The 23,369-nt window shown below is 34.9% G+C and overlaps 1 protein-coding gene across 6 annotated transcripts in view; it reads left to right on the top strand.

Moving 5' to 3' along the window:
- IKZF2 (IKAROS family zinc finger 2) overlaps positions 1-23,369 on the top strand; it is a 156,192-nt gene that overhangs the window by 54,428 nt on the left and 78,395 nt on the right. The gene's annotated exons all lie outside the window — the stretch shown is intronic.

Below are 23,369 nucleotides of genomic sequence, written 5' to 3'. Positions count from 1 at the left end.
AGTATTCACTTAAAATCCAGTTTCTTCATTCAATGACATTTTAAGATCATAAATTAAATATGTGATTCTTATGAAGTGGTGAATAAAGTATACTGGCTATTTTTTTAAAATTGGTACCTAGTTTTTAACTGAGATCCATGTAGGTGAAACATCATTAATGAGAAGGATTTTTAATTTCTAATTTTTATTATATTTATTATATATATTTATTACAAAGCAGTCCACTGTCCATCATTTCTAAAATCAAGAGTGTATTCTCTTTAACAAAGATACGCAGCCTACTTGATACGTGGTCTGTGGACTGGGAAATGTTTGTTACCCGTCTGTCTGGAAATGAATATAGGACTTAAGTTAAGTGTTGTTTAAAACTTTTGTAAAAATTTGACACAGTAATAAAAATTGCAAGTTTGTACTTTGTATTTTTCAAATTTCACTTCTTTGCATTATATGAAGGTATTTGAGACAAATTGGAAATTAAAACAAAACAAAACAAAAACAAAAATGTCCTTCGCAGATTGTTTGACAAGCTTTGCTTTAGAAGACATGAGGAGAGTTATCTATGTGCCCAGTGTCAATTACCTTAAACGCTATACATTAAAATGTGAAACATATCCCAAACCAACTTATATAACTAACCTATTTGTTAAATAACCATATAATTTTTATAAAGGAAACTGAAGTAAAAATGAAAGCTAACTTTTTATTGCATCTGAAGTAGAACTTTTATTCATATGCCTACGTATCATTTATTAAGTGCTTCCAAAGTGCCAGGTATGAGTTTGCTTTCTCTCAGTGCTCTAAAAGCACATTAGAGTGGGTTCCATATTATCCTCATTCTCATCTTTAGAATGGGGGGAGGGGTTGTTAAACATATAAATTTTGTGTGTTCTGATAGGAGATGGTGTTTTCTAATTTATCTCTCAGATTTTTAGGACTTTCTTTTTTTAGTAATAGAAGGAGAAAAAGAGAATATGTTATGTTTTAGTAGATTTTAATATTTTTATGTGTGTCATCCTCTAAAATGAGGAGCTAGTTAGAGGTAGAAGAAGAAAGCTCAAGTATTTGCAGATCTTCAGTGGTGAATGGGCACAGGAGATTAAGATGAGGCTTCATCACACATGTTGATTTTGACCTATCAATTATTGTTAATGAGGAGTTTTAGGGATAATGCATTCAAGTTATAGTTGATACTGTTGTCAAGTGGAATCCTTCCCAAAAAGGAGATGAAAAGTGATTTTTCTTTTTTAAAGATATATTTATTTTAGAAAGAGAGAGCAGGGGGAGTGGCAAAGGGACAGGGAGAGAGAGAGAATCTCAAGCAGACTCTGCCCCAAGCTCAGAGCCTGAGGTGGGGCTTGATCTCAGAATCCTGAGATCATGACCTGAGCTCAAATCAAGAGTCAGACACTTAACCAGCTGAGCCACCTAGGTGCCCTGAGAAGTGATTTTTCAATAACATCCCTACTCTTCATGTGGACATAGATACTAAACTCTTAAATGCAAACAATGAATCATGGAACACTACCTCAAAAACTAATGATGTAATGTATGGTGATTAACATAACATAATAAAAAAAAGGTAAAAACATGCTGAATGTCTAGCAACTAAGAAATGAAAAAAAAATAAATTCTAATTGCTTTAAAAAAAAGCATGTATATCATATTTGCATCAAATAAAGTAATACTTAAGATAATTTTCCCTTTCCCTGCCTCTTCAGTAACCCATTTTCTCTTTATCTTTGCAAATGAAAAACAGGAAGGAAGGGAGAGAAGGAGTCAGGTGGGAAGAGAAGGACGGAGGGTAACTTATCCTCATGTAGAGTCCTCAATGAAGTAAGCCTTTTGGATCTGCATCAGTAGATGGCTAAACTCAGTTGGTTTGCTAGATGCTTTCCTTCTCTAAAATTCTGTTATTCAACTAGTTAATATTTAGTTGGATTTATATTTTGTCTTCATTTGGTTAATTCTACCACTGATCATTGACGTGTCCATCTGCCTGATAGCCTTTGGGCAGTGTTTAAAGATTGAGGATAAAAACTATCAAGGGCAGAACTAGAAGAGGTGACTGACTCCTGATTCTCTGGGCCCTTGAAGGCACTGGATAATGGAGAAACAAGTGCCTGCATGTGTTGGATTTTGTTAGTTGGATCCAGCTCCAGCGAAGAGATAACTGAGGTCACGTCAGCATCTTGGAAGGCTGGGAAGCTGGAACTGGAGCATCTGAGCCAATCCCTAGACAAACAGGTTTTAACCAGGACAAAGTAAGAGAGAGCTCTGCTTTGGAGACTCTTTGCCCATCACCTAAGGCAGTGATTCTATTCACCTCTTTTCCTTCTGTCTGTTCATTTTTGTATAGAATAGATTGTTTATAAAGACTTATTTCTCAGGGGGCCTGCCTTCAGCTTAGGTCATGATCTCAGGGTCCTGGGATCAAGCCCTGCATGGGGCTCTCTGCTCAGCAGAGTCTGATTCTCCCTCTCCCTCTGTGCTTTCTCTCTCTCTCTCTCTTAAATAAATAAAATCTTTTTTTAAAAAAGACTTAATTTCTCTTTATATAGCAAAAAGTACTCACTAGTCTTTATGTTAGACTTTGTTTTTTAAAAAAAAATTCTTCAGAGTAAAAAGCAAAAGAAATATTAGTTCTGTAATTAAGGTAGCATAATGAAAAGGCCATTCATGGCAACAGTAAGGGTGAGCTTTTGTTGACTATAAGCATTTTATGTAAGGTTAAATGCAGATTAAATGTGGTGCCTGTCTCAATAAAGTGTTTAAATATTTCCAGGTTATGTAATATCAGATGCTCAAACCTCTTTTGACTGTAGAATGAGATTTTCTTATAATTCCTATAAATGGAGGCTTGGATTTTAGTCTCAGCTTCTTTACTGACTTCCTTTATAAATTTTTGCAAGTCACTTTACTCCTCTTAAGTAATGTGTAGTTCGGGGGTTCTCAGTTCTGGCTACACATTAGAATCATCTGGGGATGTTTAAAAAATACTGATGCTTTGGCCCATTCCAGACCAATTTAATCAAAATCTTCAGGGGTGGGGCTCAGGCATCGAAGATTCATCAATTTCCCTAAATAAATTGATGCACAGTGAAAGTCTAGAACCATTGGTATAGAATGATATAGCTGACCTAACTTCTGGGATATTTTGAGGTTAATTAATACATATTAACCATTTTAATCACCCTTGCAAAAAGTATTCTTTTGCAAAGTGTCTTTTTTTTTTTTAATATTGAGTTGGAAAAGGGTCCTTTCATATGATCCTATACTTTAGCAGATCATGTTCAACTGTTAATAGAGTGTAAAAATGTTTGGTGATGGATATTCTATTAATTATATTCTATTTTATTGCACATCTAATTACAAATAAATAATTTATTTGTCAACAAGTATATACTGATAGAAGGGTGGGAGAGGGAGGAGTGAAAAGTAAGGGGATAATATTTATTGAACACCTCTGTGGGCTATTGCCAGGTTCTATAACACAATAACCTCCAATATAGGAATCATTCTTCCCCCTGTCCATGAAGAAATTGGGACTTAAATAGTGTTTTAATTAAAATTATTATATTTTATTAAGTCATATAATCTCACAGATATGATTGATTTTAAAAGTCATCCAAGTAACTTATCTACTGGACATAAAGGTTAAATGTGGAGACTTCTGGGCAGTTAAGAAATACTAAATCAGGAATGAACCTTGGGATTTAAATTATTGTCAGCAAAAGTAAATATAGTTAAAAAAAACAACAACAAACAAAAGCCCAGAGAAAGAGAATTGGTATTACATTTTATTTTACAGGTTATATAGTATAACTATTTGCTTAACTGTGCAGAATTTTATTTTTATTTTCTTTATTTGGTAATTATAGCAGAGATGGAATTTTACTTTGATTATTTAGATATGGTTATTTACTAATAAAATGTTTTAAAATACTATGTCATTTTACATTATAGGTCTGATTATTTCCAATTGTTGCATAGTTTTAGAACCATAGTAGTTCACTTTAACATCTAGAATGAGTCCACAGTTGTATTAATTAGCACAGTAAACCATTTTATTGCATAAATTATACCATTAGCCTTGATTTTACTACCTATTCAATGCTTATCTCTTAAAGTATAAAGACAGTAATAGCTTAGTCTTTCAGTGACTGATATTAAATTGGTGCTTTTTGAAATTTTTATCACAGGAGTTAACAGCTTACACAACAAACTCATCTTAAAATGTTTTAAAAATAAGAAAAAGAAGTGTCCATCCCTCTTTGCAATCATGAAATACACATTATGACAAGAAACATGTTTCACCCATGATCTTAAAAAAGGATTAAAACTACTGAGATTATTTTACATTGCTAACATTGTATTGGTTTGATTGATAACACTATTGGTAACATTGGGTTTTTTTGCCTAGTACTCATACTCATAGAAATATAAATTGGTGCCCCATTTTGGAAGGAAATTTTGTAGTATTTATCCGGACCCTTATATCCATACGGGTTTTTGACCTCCTAATACTAGTGCCTCTTTTAACACTCTAATCTTAAGAAACTAGTCATAAATACAGACAGAACTTTATGCATAAATACTGTCTCTAAGATTTATAATTGGAAATTAGTTTTGGAAACAGTGCTTAAGTAAATTAAGGTTATTTTATAGATGAAATATTATGTAACATTAGAAAATTACATTGATGAAGATTTTCTTAATGAAGTTGGAAATGCTTACACCAATTTAGAGTAAATGGTATATAGTATATATTATATATGTCTACAATTTGTTTATTAATATACATATGGTCTCAACTCTCCTTGAAAAGATATGACAGGGGAAGACATGCTAAAATGTTAAAAGTAGGAGTAGATTTGCGGGTGTTTATATATCTCTATGTTTACCGATTTTATATAGTGAATGCTTGTTGCTTTGATAATCAGAGAGAAAAAATATCAAACAAATTTTACATATAATTATTAGCAGCTTTATTTTTAGGGCCAGGCTTGAGTTGCTATTTTTGGATATTTTTCGATATTCTTAGACATTTTTCAAGTGGATCTTTTAACTTAATATCAAGTTTGTGAAATTTGTATCAAGTTTAGAGTATGATGTTCTCATGATCAAACAAGTTATCCTCAGAGAATGGGGGGTTGTTTTTAGAGATTTCAGCTATACCTTCTTCTCTAGGTCCTCTCTTAAGTTTATGTGGGCATATTTTCTTCTCAAAGGCATGATGTTAAGTAGTCATTGTAACCTAGACATGGATTCCTTACAAATATCAACTGATATTAAGGAAACTGCACATGGAATTCTTTTACTCCAAGTCATAATATTTATATGTTATTTTAAATATCTGTAATTCTGTTCTTAGTAAATGGAAACAATATCCTTAGATAAGCTAAAAATACTAAATTAGGAATTTCTCCTGAGTTTTGCTTCTGCTGAAATATATGCAGAAACTTATTTTTCTTTAGATTTAGTGGAATAGCAAAGTATACAACTTAGCATAAATTGAAATGTCCACTTTTTCTTCAGTGTTTCATTAATAGACATCTAGCATAACAAACTTAAGTAAAACTAAATAAAAAGGCAATCTCAAAGTTGTATTAATTTTCTTAAAAATATTTTTAGAGTTGATTTTTGAAATGTTTATTATATACCATTGAACAATTAAAGGGGTCATTGTATAATTAAAATAAGTAATATATGCATGGTTTTAGATTTTTGACTCTTCAATGTTTAAACTATTTTTATCACTAGATAAGTCTTTATTGTGTACCTCTTCAGTGAAGATTAAATTTTTATATTTTCTCAGCTTGTGATATTTGACTTTTCTCTCACAAGATCATTTTATTCAGTCAGTCACACATGCATTTCTTATTCATTCATACATTTTGTTCATGTAACAAACATTTATAGAGTGCTCACTATGTGTGGAACATGTTTCTCGTAGGTCACAGATCTTCCTATCAGAATATTTCAATTAAATTAGTCAGGTGACTAATTTGGATATAGTTATTTTTGCAGTCTTAGAATATTTTTTAATTCAGTGATTCTCATTTAATTATCCAACATCAGTATGTGAGCATGGTTGGGTCTGGTGAGGACTCTTCCCAGCTTGTACACACCTTCTCACTGTATTCTCACAAGGCAGAGAAAGGATGAGGAGGTGAGTGGGAGACAGAGGGAGAGGGGAAGCTCTCTGGTATCTCTTATAAAAAGGTTACTAACTTCATTATGAAGACCCTACTCTCATGACCTCATCTAAACCTAATGATCTCCCAAAAAGGCCCCATCTCCAAATACCATCATACTGTGGGTCAGGGCTTCAACATACAAATTTTACAGGGATGCAGTTCACTCCATAGCAATCAGTGCCTTTTTTTTTTTTTTTTTTTACGATTTTTAAAAAATTTTATTTTAGAGAGAGATTGAGAATGAGGGCAGAGGGGAGGGGCAGGGAGAGGGAGAGAGAATCTGAAAGATTCCCTCCCCCACCACCTCCTGAACATGGAGCCTAATGCAGGGCTTGATCTCACAATCTTGAGCCAAACTTGAGCCAAAACCAAGAGTCAGACACTTAACTAGCTGAGCCACCCAGGTACCCACACAATCAGTATATGTTTAAAAATTACCCAAATGATTGTAGGATGCATCCTGGATTGAGGGTCGCTGTTTTATTTACTTATTTTTTAAGATTTTATTTATTTATTTGAGAGAGAGAGAGAGAACGTGCAAGCAGGAGGAGGAGCAGAGGGAGAGGGACAAGTAGACTCCATGCTGAACATGGAGCCTGATGCAGGGCTCGATCCCAGGACCCTGAGATCATGACCTGAGCCAAAATCAAAAGTCGGACACTTAACTGCCTGAGCTACCCAGGTGCCCTGAGGGTCACTTTTAAATGAATTTTGGATTTATTGAATGATTTGTTCAGTTTGCAATATTACATAACACCCTAATTTTTAATTTAATGGTGTATTTGGGTCAATTTTAATTTACTTTATTGTAAAATCTCTATCAATTATTATAATGTTCACTTGAAGAGCTTATCTGCAGTTATTACATTTATACTGATTTTTCCTTAGTTTTTCTCAAAGTCTACAGCTTTGAGTTGAGTTCTGAATTTAAGATTTATGTTTCTAGTTGCCTTTAGGATGTTTAAAAATAACTATAAATAATATTTTGAGCTCAACAGATTAAAAACTCAGAATTCTTCTATGCCATCTCACTCAAATTTATTCTCTTTCCAAAATATTTTATCCCTGTCATTAATATGACCCTCCACTCTGTAGGGTTCTTCAGACTTGAAATCTTGAACTCACTAATTACTTAATGTTCTTTGTTTCTGATACTTAGTATTCTAGTTTCTTTTTTTTTCTTTAAGATTTCTCTTGGTTTGATCCTATCCTCTCTTATCCTACTGTTCCTTGTCTCATCTAGGCTTTCTTTACTTGGGGCTGATAATTTACCCAGCACTCACAGGTACATTATACTGGTTGCTAAAATATTAAAATGCTTCTCTACAGGTCTGAGAAATAGCCTTTTCTCCAGTTCCCTTGAGTCACCCCCGCCCCCCACCCTGGCTTCTGCAAATGCTGAGTATCCCCCTGGGCTCCTGCAGCTATCTATGGTCATCCCTCTCTCCTGCTGTCGCTTACGGAAACTGGTCTCTTTGCAGTGCGCTGGTTTATGTAAGTGATATGTAGAATATCACCCCCATCTTTACTTTGAGCTTCATAATTATTATGGTGGATTAGTAGCCTCTTACTGGCCCATTATCACTGGCTACTTTTCCAGTAGACAGATGACTCTCCCTAATTTCTTTACTTTTCTGATCAAGAGATAGAATTCAGTTCAGACCCTTTATCAACTGACCTTACCATTTCTGCCTAACCTGTTATTCCATGCCTCTCTCAATGAGTCAGATTGATCTTCTAATATAAAATGTTCTCATTTCCTTTTTTATGTTTGCCTTTGCTCACTTTCACACCTCTGAAATTCTCTATCTTGTGCTATTCCAAGTGAAAGATTTCTCTTAAGTTCTATGTCACTTCTATCTTAGGTAATTCCTCCTTGAACTGACTTCCCTGATTATAATGACCTCCTCTTTTTCGAATCCATATAGCAGACTATATCTTATAAAGTCTTAGTTTCAGAATTAGAAAGTTAGGGTTACTTTCTAATTCAGGAATTCCTTCTGCAAAACCTTTGATGTACACTGAAGATTTTTTCCAAGCCTTGAACATTGGTGGTTCTGTTGTCGGGCACTCCTAGTTATTATTCAGTTTTGAAATATTTCCTGATGTTTTATGTGCCAAGCACTGAACTTGCCCTATAGTAATGAACAAAACAGACATGACTCTGTTCTTATAGAGCTTATAGTCCAATTTGGGAGAAGACAGTAATAATTAAGCATGTACAGAAATGTATAATAATGATTTATGATAGGTGCTGCAAAGTATAAGAACAGGGGGACAATGAAAAAGAGCATTAGGACCTTAGTTTACATTGAATATTTAGAACAGGTGAAATTTAAGCTGAAGAGTCAGTAAAAAGGGGATACACACAGAGCTGTGGGGTATGAGAGATTAGTGTATATATTGTGCACAACAGCCCTAAGGTAGGCAAAAGTTGTTTTTGTTCATCGAAGAATTGAAAGAAGACAAGAGGGCCTGGTAATTCCGAGCAAGATGAAAGATGGGACTGGTGGCTGGGGAGGTAGGAAGGGAGCCTTATGACATTATACTTTCTTGTAGATCATAGAAGAAGTTTGTATTTTTATCCTAATGCAAATGAGCAGCTCTTGAAAGATTTTGAACACTGACTGGCAGGATTTGATTTATGGGGTTTTTTTGGGGGGGGAGATTTTTAAATTTAGAAAGGCTGATTTTCTGTATTACTTAAATGACGTTCTTAGTTATGGAAATGAAGAGCAAGTACACAGCCATTGTCTCAGAGTAGAAAGTTTTCTGACTTCATTAATATGAGATTGCTGCCTCCAGGGAATGCAGGTATGTTCTGCTCCGTAAAGCTGGTTTCTGGGGAAGAGGAGGTCAATTTATGTAAGATGCTCAGGGCCTTCTGGGAGAGAAAGAACCAATACCTGCTCTCTGATGGGATGGAGCTATGTGGCCCTGCCCCCAGAAAACTTAGTCTCAAGAAAGGGCAATAAGACTTCTGAAATAAAAATATCTTGAGGAAAAATATACTTGAGGACACAAAAGTGGAACCCAGGCTGGGGACCAACTCTCAGAAGAGCTTTTGTGCTCCTGGGGCTGATGCTGGAAAGTAGTACAGATGTCCTGAGGGTGGTTTGTACACTGAGGAAGAGCAGTTGATAATGGTAAGTGTAAAGCACTGTGGCTTGAATAGGGAGCCGGTACTGGACCAACACCGAGGGGTGATAAAAGACCAGTAGCGTTGGAGGGAGCAAAATAATCAGTACTTTCTACTCTTCCTTGAAGTATGGTATACAGACTGCACTTCTAGGGCAAGCAAGAACGCTGATCAGTTGTATTTAAAGTAAACATTTAATATAACCATAATTTTACCTTGAAATGTTATAGAGCAGGCTACCATGGTTACAATTTATAAAAGATGGCTTAACTTGTTTCTTAGAGCATGGATTAGAAAATTGTAAGAGAAGAAATGGGTAAATTAGTGGACATGAGGAAACCAGTTAATAGTTAAGTAAAAATATCATATTAGTTAGAACTAGGGTGATAATAGCAGAGAGAAGTGAAGTACTATTTCTTTTATTAAGATCCAGATCTTTCCTGCAAGAACTTTGTTGATCCTACATCTTCCATACATCTAGCCTTGAGCTTTCATATCTACCTTTCTGTTCTTTTTCTCCTATTTAAACATCTCTAATTCCTTCAATGTTTCCTCAGTTACATAATTTCTGGAATCCAGACTTAGCCATTCAGAGGATCAGGTATCCTTATCAGCTTGTGTCATCCACAGGTTTGATAAATATGCCTTGCATGTGTTTTTTCATTCCTGTTCAAGTAGCCCTGTGGCATAGGACTTGAGACTTCTCTTCAAGTTAACATCTTTCCTTGATCAACTCTTTTTTGGGTGTGGTTGTTCAGCCTGTTATGAATGTACCTAACTCATATTATTTCCTGCATGTTTCTCTCTTTTGACCTCAAGAATACATGAGAGGTTTCTTCAAAAGTGTACTTAAGTTCAGGATAGACAAAGTTCACATTTTCTTTATCTACCAGCCTAATAATTGAATCAATGATAAAAATACTAATTTTAGTGAACCCACATTGGAACCCTTTTTAAAGTTGTTACATAAACATTTGCCTACTAATTTTAATGGGTTCATTGCAAGTTTATTTATCTGAGATTTGTAGAATTCACATCCTTTGTTTTTAAAAATTATAAAAAATAGCCCATCTCTGGTGTTCTGGCACCTTTCCTTGTCTCTTAAGTATTTCAAAAGGTTCTTACAGAAGTTTCTTGATCACTTATGCATTTCCTTTGAAGTCCATGGAATGTATCTCATCTGAGCTTGTATTACTTTTATGGGGCTGCTGTATTAAAGTACCACAAACTGGATGGCTTAAACCATATAAATTTATTGTTTCAGAGTTCTGGAGGCTAGACATCCAAGATCGAGGTGTGAGCAGTATTGGCTCCTTCTGGATATAGGAGGGAGAATCTGTTCCAGGCCTCTCTTCTAGGTGTTGGTAGATTGGCATTCCTTGGCCTCTGGAATTAGGCATTACCCTAATCTTTGCCTTCATGTTCACATGGCTTTCTTCCTGTGTGCATGTCTATGTCCAAATTTCCCTTTTTTTGTAAGGTTACCAGTCATACCTCATCTTAACTAATTATACATCCAGTTTAAAAAAAAAACAACAAAAACTTCAATTTTTAAATTGGTTTATTTCTTGGTGAAAATGAAGTATGATATAAAATAATTTCATTGTATTATATAATTCTATCTATGTGTGGCCAGAGCATCAAATAAAAGTGTAAGTGTCAAAGTAAATGAGTCTAGAGCTGATGATACAAAAGATCATGTTTGTTTAGTTTCCATTAGAAAGGAAAAAAATATAAGAATAGAATAAAAGAAAAAATTGGGCTCCACCTATAGGCAGAACCTAGATGCCTATAGGTGAACCTGGATATTACAGATCTCACCAGCCTGTGACTTTCATATAAAGACACATATACTTCAATGAGCAGATTAAGCTAGTTCAGGCTCCCTAGTAGCAACCCCACTGGCCTGATTCGTGGAAATTAGCCTTCTTCACAGTGTCACAAGTTACCCCTGGGACCCACTGTCACTTCATATATGTCTGAAAACCATTCTCTTAGTTGTCACTACCACACACTGCCTTGCCATTCCTCCCCTGGCTCCTGAATGTTCACATCTATAACTCAAGAAGTTCTTGACAAAGATCTTTTGTTGTCACTGCCTGTAAGGAGGAAACCAGTTCTCATCAAGGATGCCATATGTGGCTTCTGAGATTTTTTTTGTAGGGAGCCCTTTCCCCAACTCTGCCATACCATATCATCTGGGCTTTAAACAAACTCTGCTAAGGGCGCCCAGGTGGCTCATTCAGTTATGCATCTGCCTTCGGCTCAGGTCATGATCTCAGGGTCCTGGGATTGAGCCCCACATGGGACTCCCTGTTCAGCAGGGAGTCTGCTTCTCCCTCTCCCTCTGTCCCTCCTCCCTCTCTTGTTCTCTCTCAAATAAATAAAATCTTTTAAAAAAATTAAAAAAAAAAAAAAAAAACCTCTGCTAGTGCCCAGAATATCAGGAAGTGCCTCTTGATCAGTTTGTAGCTGTAATCTCTTTTCCAGATTTTCATTTCTCATGAAACAAAGCTCCATCATTTTTTTGGCCTTCATTCCTCTACTATAAACATTTAATCTCATGCAAGAAGTTCCACAGGTAACAGATACTAGGCTGTACTTTCACCTCTATACTTATCTGTTACCCTTAGTTCAATTTCTTCCCTCTTCTTCCCTTTACAAAATAAAGGTTGTCATGCATATGACTGATTACAAACAGAATTGGGGCTAGAGAGTGATTACTTTTTGGGCCCCAGATCTGGCAGCCAAATAATATTCTGTTACATAAAGCATTAGATTTACCAAATGAAGATGTATCAGGATCATTCTTGAGAATTGTAAAACATGGCTTATTTGGTATATGTGAGGAACAAAAGACCAGTGTGGTTATAGTGCTGTGAATAAGAAGAATAGTAGGGCCACTCTGGATACTCTGTGGAGTGTAGACAAAGGGAGCTGTAGTGCAAGCCAGGTGATGTTAAGGGAGCCTGTGTGAAAGTGATCTACATGAAAGGCGGTGGCAAATCCAACTGGAGCAAGAACAGTGGAGTTAGAAGAGGTCAGATGTATTGAGTAAGTAGAACCTATCCGACTTGTTGATGGATTGGAAGTAGCATGTGAGGGAAAAGAGGTGTTAGGAATTACTGCTAGTTTTTGGCCCAAGCAACCCTGTGAATAGTGATGTCATTCACTGATATGGGGAGGCCTGGAGGGAGGAGTGGATTTAGAGATTGGAGTGAAAAATCCTGTTTTGAGCAGGTCAAGTTTGAGGTTCGTTTCTGTAAGACATGCAGATAGAGATCTTAACTCTCCAAAAGGTCTTAACCAAAGGATGGGAGAGCCAGAATGCTTTTGGCTCAGAGCTGCCAGGTATGTGAATATCATGCATGATTTTCTTTACTCTTGACATGTATGGCAGATCTTTTATGTGGGATACACTCTTATTTTTTCCCTATCTTTATATGTTTTTCTTCTTTACGAATCTTTACTCGCCAAGATTTTGCTACTTACTAATTATAAGATTTGGCTAAGCTACTTATTTTTTTAAAAATTGGTGTTCTCAATATAAATGGGGATAATATCACTTATTTCATTGAGTTGTTTTGCTGATTACATTAGACAATGTTTGTGAAACTCATAGCATAGTGCCTAGCATGCAGTTAGTATCTATTAAGTATCTTCAGTTTTGATTATTATTTTTGGAAAAGGAATATTATTTTTAAAGCTGATTTTAAATATTTTGGAATGAGATAGGGTATAAATGAGCAAATAATGGATTGTCATTTTTCCATAGACCTGTATAAAGCGATTTTTTTCTCATTTAAATGAGTTGCATTTTTATACCTTTTAGAATTACAAAATATTAAAATCAGTATTTTGAATTTTATAAGCATATGTGGGGGTTTTTTTGAATTGTAAATATGGTTAATGATGTGAGTTAATCTTTGATGCTTCATAAAGTCTGCCATACCTTTATGCAAATCAAAATTCCCACAGAAATAATGAGTCAAAATGAAGCAACAGGCATTGTTTGGATCACATTTTTTCTCTGCTCTACCAAGATTAATCTCACCATACGTTGTGTATCAAGACCTTTGATTTGCTCAGGTTGTCTGTTGATTTGACTTCCCTTAACCTTTGTTTTAAAACCTATGATTACTACTTTTAAGTGTACCAGTATTATGAAAGGTGTTTTGTTTTGTTTTGTTTTTTAGAACAGAGTAAATGTATAACAGAATTTAATGTTGAGATGCTCCCTATTGCATTAACACAGAGATCTTCAAGGAGCGAAGGCTAGATCACTTAATAAAACCACAGTCTCTTCTTTGGCAATCGTGTTGAACCTGGAAGAAAGCCAGACATGGCCAGTGTAAGGTTAGATTCCATTCCATCAGCATAATAGTTAATAATAGTTGACTGACAGGGATGTTAAGGGTGCCCTTTTTTCCTCCCCCCTTCTAGCCCTGTTCCAGGCTAGCCTCTCTAGGGAATACGCCATTCCTTTCTCCATTCCTAAAATTCCTTGCTTGAGCACAGCCAGGGGCTGCGGTGCTTGTGTCTGATTGTAAAAGGGGTGGGGGTATCTCCTTGAAAGTGGTGTTCGTCTCTGTGCTTCCTGCTGAGGGAATCCAGAAATCTCCAGACAATTGTAGGGGTATAGGAAAAAGGTGAGCTGCCTCACTGTGGCTAGTGTTTATGTGTGGAAAAATAAGTGGACTCTTGTTATTCACTTGAATGAACTTAATACAACGTCAGAATCACTTCTGCTTCCCCACAGCCACAGGGGACAATCTTGTCTACAGAAATTTAGTGCTATTTTAGTCTGATTTTTGTGAATCATACCTCATGTCATACACTGTTTTGCGTTGTTAAAACTATATTTTTAGGGAGTTTAGTACTGATAAATTAGTAACATTTGCAACTTTCTTCTCTTCTGCCTTTCTTTCTTTCTTTCTTTCTTTCTTTCTTTCTTTCTTTCTTTCTTTCTTTCTTTCTTTCTTTCTTTCTTTCTTTCCCCTTCCTTCCTTCCTTCCTTCCTTCCTTCCTTCCTTCCTTCCTTCCTTCCTTCCTTCCTTCCTCTCTCTCTCTCTCTCTCTCTCTTTCTTCTTCCTTTTTGGATGCAGGTATTTGCAGGATAGGAACCATTCAAACAGTCACAACATTCCAGAGATTCTTTCCCTGGATTCTACAGTATCTACATTCAGAGTTATATTTAAATAGTAAGAAGTATTGCTGAATATTGAGGAACATAAGATTCATTAGTGTAGTGGTTAGGTGAAAATTCAAAAGTTTTCCTAAGTCCAAGTAATTCCTCTTCTTTAGTGGGGTGGTGAATCCTATATTAAGCACTCGAGTTCTGTAATTCAGTAAAGTTAGTATTTGGTGTTGCCTGCAGTTTGGGTTAGCAATTATTCTTTACCCCACATCTCACCACAACAGAGCCACTTGCTAACTTTTAATCACCACCTTCTCAAGTTTAAGAACTTGGCCAGAGTGATCCCGGAAAGTCTCAACATTTTCCAGTGAGTAAAGTCCATCTCTTTGGGAGATCTTGACACCTATCATTAACAAGGGTGCAACCTCCTTAAGGATAATTGAGAATAGAGACCTCCTCTTCTGTATACATGGCAAACATAAAGAGGTTATACATCAGAATAAGGTAATTTGTAAATAGAGTGCATTGTATTGACTGGCAGTGTCGCCTCCTTCATTCTACAGATTATGTTGTGGGTTTCAGATGTTTTTCTCAGGTCAGTTTCCCTATCATTAATGCTGCAACACCTTTGCTGAGTAGATAGCTACTCTCTCATTCTTTTATTACACTACAGTGAAACCAGCACTCTGACTCTTGTGGGCTGATGAATAAACTCCAGTTTTACTGGCTTTTGTAAATAAGCTTTAAAAATAGTTTCTGGAATCAGAATACAGTGAATAAAGACATAAACCAGATTTTTAAAAAATGAAGCCTCATTTAAATGAAATCACATTTAAATATGTTAATATGATGTTAATATGTTATTATACATGCCATTCAACCTGTAAGATGTCTGTGATATCACTTACCTTCCTGGTGAATTTGGCTGGTAAGATGGGCATGTGTTCAAAAGCCTTTCTGTTTGATAACATACATAATCTGAGAAATACTTAGTTGTTCTTCAACACCTTTCAATAAAAGAATGTTTAAAAACATGCTTACTAAAAAAAAATGCTTACTAAAAATTGCTTTTAACAAGCACCTGTTTCTAAGTGTTTTTATAACAAATTAGAAAGGTAACTTGGGAAAGGATTCAATTTGTTTCCGTAAAGATTTTCTGAATATTACTATGTGCCAGCCACTGTGTTAAGTACTTGGAATGCAGAGATGAATAAGATTGTTCTCAGGTCACAGTGCACAGTTTAACAGAAGAGACAGTTAAATCATATCACTCCCCTTAGAATTGGGGTTCACTGCTCTGATAGAAGACATTAATTTTGCTAAAATCGGTCAGAAAGGGATATCCTTTGAGGAAATAACATTGGGGGTCTAGCTGGAATGATGAAAGTAGGAAAATGAGGACAAAAAAAAGGACATCCAGTGAAAAGGAATACTGCATGAACAAAGAGCATTATATCAGTACGGTGGGGAAACAGGAAAGCGCTGCAAAGTTTGCAAAATATGACTTCAACAAAGGTTACTGTTATTGCTGTTTTTCAAATTAGAAAAGTCATGCTAATATTTTTTCATGTATGAAAGGCTTTTAAATTATGCACATCCCAACAAGCTTGGGACTTCATAGCAACTTAGAAAATACTTAAAGAAGAGACAGTTGAGGGAATCTGTGTTTTGTTGTTTTTTAAATTATATAGACTGCAGTTATGGAATGAGTAAGTCATAGGAATAAAAAGCAAAGCATAAGAAATATAGTCAATGATATTGTAATAGGGATGTAGTGGGACAGATGGTAGCTGTGATGGTGAACATAGCATAATGTATAATCTTGTCAAATCATTAAGTTGTACACCTGAAACTATTGTAACATTGGGTATCAACTATACTCAAATTAATACATTTTAAAAAATTAAAAATAAATTATATAGGCTGCAGAGGTTTTCAAATGAGTAACAAAGAGAATTTCCTGAGACTGAAATCCCTTAATATTTGATGGGAAAGTGAATTATGTCCTTTGCACATTCATTCACTCATTTATATGTACGACAATATTAATGGACTACCTACTGCATATCTAGTACTGTCTTTGGTGTTGGGAAGACATCGGATGACTAAGGTAGATATACCTGCCATCACAGAACATTAAGATTAGGGGAAAGCCATGGTTTTTCTCTTCTCAAGTATATTCTTGTTTCAAAGTGACATAGATGATTTTTTATTCATATATTTTATCATTTTATGATTGTTTCAAAAATACTTTCTGTATACTTTACTTCTACAAGATTTCAGATATTCATTTCTTTGTCCCAAGCTATAATAAAAATAATTACCAAGCACTTTTCTAATACTGACTGTAGGAATTAAACTAATACTTTCTGCGCAAACTGTAGTTTAGGAGAATTCTTTGGAGAGGAGCAAGGAATGGAACTAACATTTATTGAGTTACTATGTGCTGGGCCTTATGTAAGATGATTTCATGTATTTTATACCATTTAATCTTTAAAGTATCTCTGGGAAGTAGCTGTTGTTATCTTATTTTTTTTTTAATCAGGGAAACATTATAGGAGAGGGAAACTGAGGCCAACTAACTTGCCCTGTGATATGATACACAACTGATAAATGACAGCTTTGGAATTTGAAATCAGGATGAGCATGTGCTCACTTTACTATGGCTTAGACAGGGGTACTTGAATAATTGGTAAATGACAAGTGTTGTTCTGGGTATTTGAACCAAGGTCTAACTTACTTCAAAATCTGTTCTTTCTGTGAGAGCTTATGCAGGTTACTTAAACTTCAAACATTGTAAAAGTGGAATGTTTTCATTATTTAATTTTAATATTTCTTGCTTTCTATGCCATAGTTTTGTTTTGTTTTTTATTTAAATTCAATTAATTAACATATGATGTATTGTTGTTTTCAGAGGTAGGGGCAGTGATTCATCTGTCTTATATAATACTCAGTGCTCATTACATCACATGCCCTCCTCAATGCCCATCACCCAGTTACCCCATCCCCCCACCCATTTCCCCTCCAGCGACCCTCAGTTTGTTTCCTATGATTAAGAGTCTCTTATGGTTTGTCTCCCTCTCTGATTTTATCTTGTTTTATTTTTTCCTCTCTTCCCCTATGATCCTCTGTTTTGTTTCTTATATTACATATATGAAATAATATGTTAATTGTCTTTCTCTGATTGACTTATTTTGCTTAGCATAATACCCTCTAGTTCCATCCACGTCGTTGCAAATGGCAAGATTTCATTTTTTTGATGGCTGAGTAATACTCCATTGTGTGTGTGTGTGTATTCCTAAATCTTCTTTATCCATTCATCTGTTGATGGACATCTGGACTCTTCCATAGTTTGGCTATTCTGGACATTGCTGCTATAAACATTGGAGTGCAGGTGTCCCTTCAGATCACTACATTTGTATCTTTGGGGTAAATACCCAGTAGTGCAATTGCTGGGTGCAATTTTTGATAGTTTTTCACCCATGTGGTTCATTTTAACTGAAGGTTTGAAAATTTATTATCCTGTATTAAAGGTATAAAATTACCATCATATAAGCAGACACATTAAAGAAAATAAATATAAAATGCTTTTTGGGGACTTAAATGAATTGCTAATAACCCTGTAAAGCAAAGCGAAATCTCTCCTTTGAAATTGTTTTTCAAACATATTACAGCATGAAAAAGGAAAATTTGAACTGTCAAAGCTAGTGAAAATGTCCCTATGGATATAATAACTTCATTTTCTGAAAAACCCCTTCAAAACAATTGTCAGTAAGATTTACAAGCCTTTTGGTATTTGTGTAGAGTTAACAGCAGGTATTTCTTATTCACATACTCACCAAACTTTGAAGAAGGATTTTTTTTAAGACTTTATTTATTTGACACTGAGAGAGCACAAGCAGGAGGAGCGGCAGGCAGAGGGAGAGGCAGGCTCCCCTCTGAGCAGGGAGCCTGATGTGGGACTCCGAGCAGGGAGCCTGATGTGGGATCATGACCTGAGCTGAAAGCAGACATTCAACTGACTGAGCCACCCAGTCGACCCTGAAGAAGAACGTTTTTAACTCTTGCTTCATAATAGTTCAATTCAGGTGGTCTAAATACTCTTTCACATTTTATATACTGAGGGCTTTGAGTAATTTGAATGATGTGGGATACTGACTTTATGTATAAGATCTAAACCCTATAAACTTTGAGTTTTAGAATTGACTTGTTCAAAAGATTTGCTCACTGCCACTATTAACACTGATTCCATAATGGCCTTTTGCTCCTTTTATCAGTTATTTTTTATTATAAATTTCATCACCTATGGCATGAATGTAACATCACAGGATAAGCTAGTGAAAAAGTGCATTGGTAAATAAAGGAAAGCACTTACCTGACACATGTCCTACTTTGTATATTTGTTCATATATTTAGGTAGCTGTTTTACTCCCTTAATTTGACTGTAAGATTTTTTTTGGGGGGGGATTTTATTTTTAAACAATCTCTACACCCACTGTGGGGGTCAAACTTACAACCCCCAGATCAAGAGTTGTGTGTTCTACTTACTATGGCTGTAAGATTCTTGAGTTTAAAGATCATTCCTTATTATTTCTTTATTTCCTAAAGTTAGCACAATAATTTTCATATAGCAAGTCTTCATTATATATTTATTGCTGTGGAGTTCATGATAAATTGTTTTAATGTATAGTAGACAGTACTACTGAGTAGAACAAAACAGAAAAGTGAATTCCCATTTGACATGTTACCAGAAATCTTAGATTTCTAATTATCATAACTTGTAGTCAACCTCACTTACCTTTAACTTGATCTTGTGTTTCACTCCTTCCTTACAGACCTTTTTTGGGTCTATAGTTTAGTTCTAGTTTATTTCTTACTAAAATATATTTAATGATCTGCCTGACTTTGTAGCCTGACCACTGACCTTAAAAGCTAGGTATCTTTTTTTTTTAAAGATTTTATTTATTTATTTGACAGAGAGAGAGAGAGAGAGGGAGGGAACACAAGCAGTGGGAGAGGGAGAAGCAGGATGCGGGGCTCGATCCCAGGACCCTGGGGATCATGACCTGAACCGAAGGCAGATGCTTAACGACTGAGCCACCCAGGCGCCCCAAAAGCTAGATATCTTTAATGAACTCAGATTCTAGGCCCTAAAGAAGGAGAAAATTAGGAGCTGTGTGGTGGCTTACTAGTTGGGTACAGAGTTACATTAGATGTTAGTCCTGGCTTGACCTTGGTACCACAGTTCCTCAGGGCCTGAGTTTGTGGTTTGCTTCCAGGGTTTTGAACTTCTTGCCCTTAAGTCCTACTTTCTCTATGACTAGTTTCTGACCACAAAGCGTGTGTGCTCCATGCTTTCATATTCCACTGCATTCGTACCTGTCATTCCCTCTGCCTGGATGTCCTTCTGCTCAGTTTGCCTGGCAAACCCATGTTTCAAGATGGAGTTCAATCAGGAGGGTTTTGAGAAGCCTTCCTTAACCCAGTCAAACTACTTTTGACATACTCTCCTGTATCTAAGTACACACATCTAAAAGTGTACTCATCACACAATATTCTCATTATTTGTTGACTTTCTGTCTCTACTAGACTGAACTCCTTGTAGTTCAATAAATATTTAAAAGAATGAATGCTTTCTCCTGCTTCATTTTGGATCATTGCTGGTCACCTGTCTTTCATCTGTTTTGAGGATATTGTGAGTTTTGGAGTTAAATTGAATATAATTATGGCATAATTGTATACCTGGTCATTTTTCCTTCTGTTCCAGCTAATATCTTGATTGCATTGTACCTCTGGGCCATGTTCCAGTTGGTTGATTGCAAGGATAACAACTGGCCAGCTCTTTAGGATATGAGTCTTCCTGAACTACCTCTTGTGCTCTCCCCTAGCCTGTTATGTCTCCCCTTGAGTTTCAGGGACAATGGTTCTACCTTATTCATCTTTCTAGCCTCTAGGCTTATGATTCCACCTAACTTAGTAAAAGTTGGACAAATGAAAAGAAACTTGAATTGGCTTTTTATCAGTTTTAATAGATTTATGCTAAAAAAAATCCCAGCCTAACACTTAAAAAAAAACTTTACTAAAGGGATTTTTAATGATTTGGACTAATTTAAGAATAGATCAGGACTTTGCCAAACATTCCATCTCCTATTAAATAGGTTCTGGAGAGAACTTAGTAAGTGGCCTTTCCCCCCACCATGTTTGTTGCAGTTATCAAGCCTATTAGAGTTAGTTAGGATTTTGAGTCAGTGATGTGTTTGGTATCATATAGTTTGTTTCATTACCATCAAACCATTTCTTGCTAGGGCTAACTCATATACTTCATCTTAAATTTGTCATTGTTTTGAAAACTAATACTGTTCCTTTAGAAATCATTAATCAAATCTCTGAAATTTTATGAGATTTAAGAAATTCTTTGAAGTATTTTCCAAACATTTAGTTTTCACTTATTTTACACAGTCTTAATCATTTGCATTTTACCCTTATTTCTTACTGCCATGCATTGTTAAATTTTTTTTCTTTTTGATTACTTATTTTCTATTTCAGCCATTTTCAAAGTTCTCAAATATACTTGCTGCATTTTCATAACTGTTGGCACTAGATTGATTGATTGATTCTTCTCTTCCTTTTTTCTCTTTACTTTTAGTATGGAAAATGTGAATATATAGAGAAGTAGATTTTTAATGAACCTTCATGAATCCATCGTCTAGCTTTTGGTAGTTATCAGTTCATAATTAGTGTTTTCTTAGCTATACCCAAGCTACTTTCCCTTACAGGTTATTTTAAGGCAGGTTTCCAACTTCTTTAAAAGTTAATGTTTATGAATTACTGGGTGAGCAAAAGACTCTTTCTTTCCTGGTTATCACATGAGAACTGAACATACCATATATATTTTTTTTCCAGGGTATATAGTAGTTCAAGCTTGGTGCTTCTTACTTTTCCTCTTAAAAGTATTCTTATTCCTTTTGTTCCTTTGAACTTTCTAGTTCTAAGTTATCAGAAATGGAATTGGGGTACATATGGTTTTTAAATGTTAATCAAGTTTTTTGCTAGAAATGGCTTATCAGTTTATCAGATTAGGTAACTGGTTTCTTAAAAGCTTTTATCACAGTTCCAAGGAATGGGTGAAATGATTGGTGAATTTTGATTGGGGCAAGTGATAGGAAAGCATATACAGAGTGTTGTTCATTTAGGATATGCTGTGGAAAGGACAAATTGGATGTTCAAAATGGAGGGCAGAAGAACATAGGCACCAATTAAGTGAGCACTTCGGAAAAAATAGAAGTAGCTGAAAAAAAATAAGATGACAGACTTTGTATATTGTATTCAAAAATACAGTTTTTTGTTTTTTGTTTTGTTTTTCTGTTTGTTTTTTTTACACAGTTTTACTTGGACTGACAAACATACTCTGCCCAATTGTGGTGGGACAGTATGAGCTTCCTCTCTTAGTAATATGCAAGATGTCTATGATGGTGGTTTATGTAAGGAACTTGTTGCTGATAAATACTCCTTCACCTCACCCTTCAAAATAAAAAAGAAAAACTAAAGAAATCAAAAACAATAAATGCAGGGTGTGCAGTTTATTTGTTATTTTCATTCATTTTGTTGTTTGCCAGCATTCACTATAGGTAAGATGTAATTAATGGCAGTTTAATATAAATTCTTACAAAAATTTTAACTTTGGAAAATTCTAGTAATTGACTTTCTGTGATGAGAAAAAAAACCAGTATTATTTTACTTTAGCTGTGGAATACTTCAACTTAACATATGAAACATTTGTGCTTTTCAGGAGTACATTTTGAGAAATACTAATGTAAACAAATGACAATTAGTATACATATTTGTCCTCCATTCTGATATTCTTTTGATGTTGGAATTCTTGAAATGGAGACTAAAGTCACTGGGAAATCATTAAAATAAGGCTTTTTTATACCAAATTTGGTGAATCTCACAAATACAAGATGGAAATTTCTGTCATTTTTAAGGAGTCTGCCTAAAGATTTTTCACAGTCCTTTTGGTAAATTTGTGCTAATGTGTAACAACAGTCTTTTATTCTATGATAACCAGAATTTTTCTTGAAATGATTTGTATGTTAGTTATATGCCTCCTGATTTTCTAAGTTCATATACTTTGTTTTTTTAGTGAATTAAAGAGTTTAGATACAGAAGTGGGGTATCTCTCAAGCTTCTTCTAATTTAAAATAACATATAGAAATTTTCCTGAATAACTGAAAATGAATAACCATTCTGTAGTGTTGAATATAAGGAAGTGACAGAATCCAATTGATATATCAAATATTTAATTCTGATATATCATAATAACCATAGTTAATACATGCATTTGGCTTTTAGAGTTAAAAAGCACTTCACATACATTATCTCATTTACTTTGAATAGAGGAAAATACAAGTGCTATGTCAATATAACTACACTGAAAGCCATCATATGTAATTTTCATATAAACATTATATGCCTGATATACATTATTTGCCTCCAAATAATTCTGTCTTGGAGTTCCAGTAGCACAATTGGTTAGTGCTCAATACTTATACAAATACTTCTCTTATTCATATCTTGTTTATGTCTTGTATTTAGGAATCTTATTATCGTTGTTAATTTATTTTTTAGAAATGACATTATATATTAGGAACCCTTTCCTATTTTAGTGTTTTGGAACAAATGGAATAGCTATAAGTAGGTTTTCCTATGTAAGTGAAAAACTATGTGGTAATCCATGTGACAACTTCATCCTTGCAAAAATTTTAAGTTTGTAATTGGGGTTTTATGAGGCTTAATTCATTTTTTTCCTGCTTGTTTACAAAAGTCTAATTTTAGTTTACGTGATTTGATGTGTAGAAAAGGGTTGGGAAAACCTGTTATTTCAACAAACAGTTAT

This window comes from Mirounga angustirostris, unplaced genomic scaffold, assembly GCF_029215605.1.
Source record: "Mirounga angustirostris isolate CCGP_5_RB_7025 unplaced genomic scaffold, mMirAng1.0.hap1 SCAF_3, whole genome shotgun sequence".
Lineage (NCBI taxonomy): Eukaryota > Metazoa > Chordata > Mammalia > Carnivora > Phocidae > Mirounga > Mirounga angustirostris.
The sequence above is the reverse complement of the archived record's forward strand: the minus strand, read 5'-3'. Positions and strand labels throughout refer to the sequence as shown.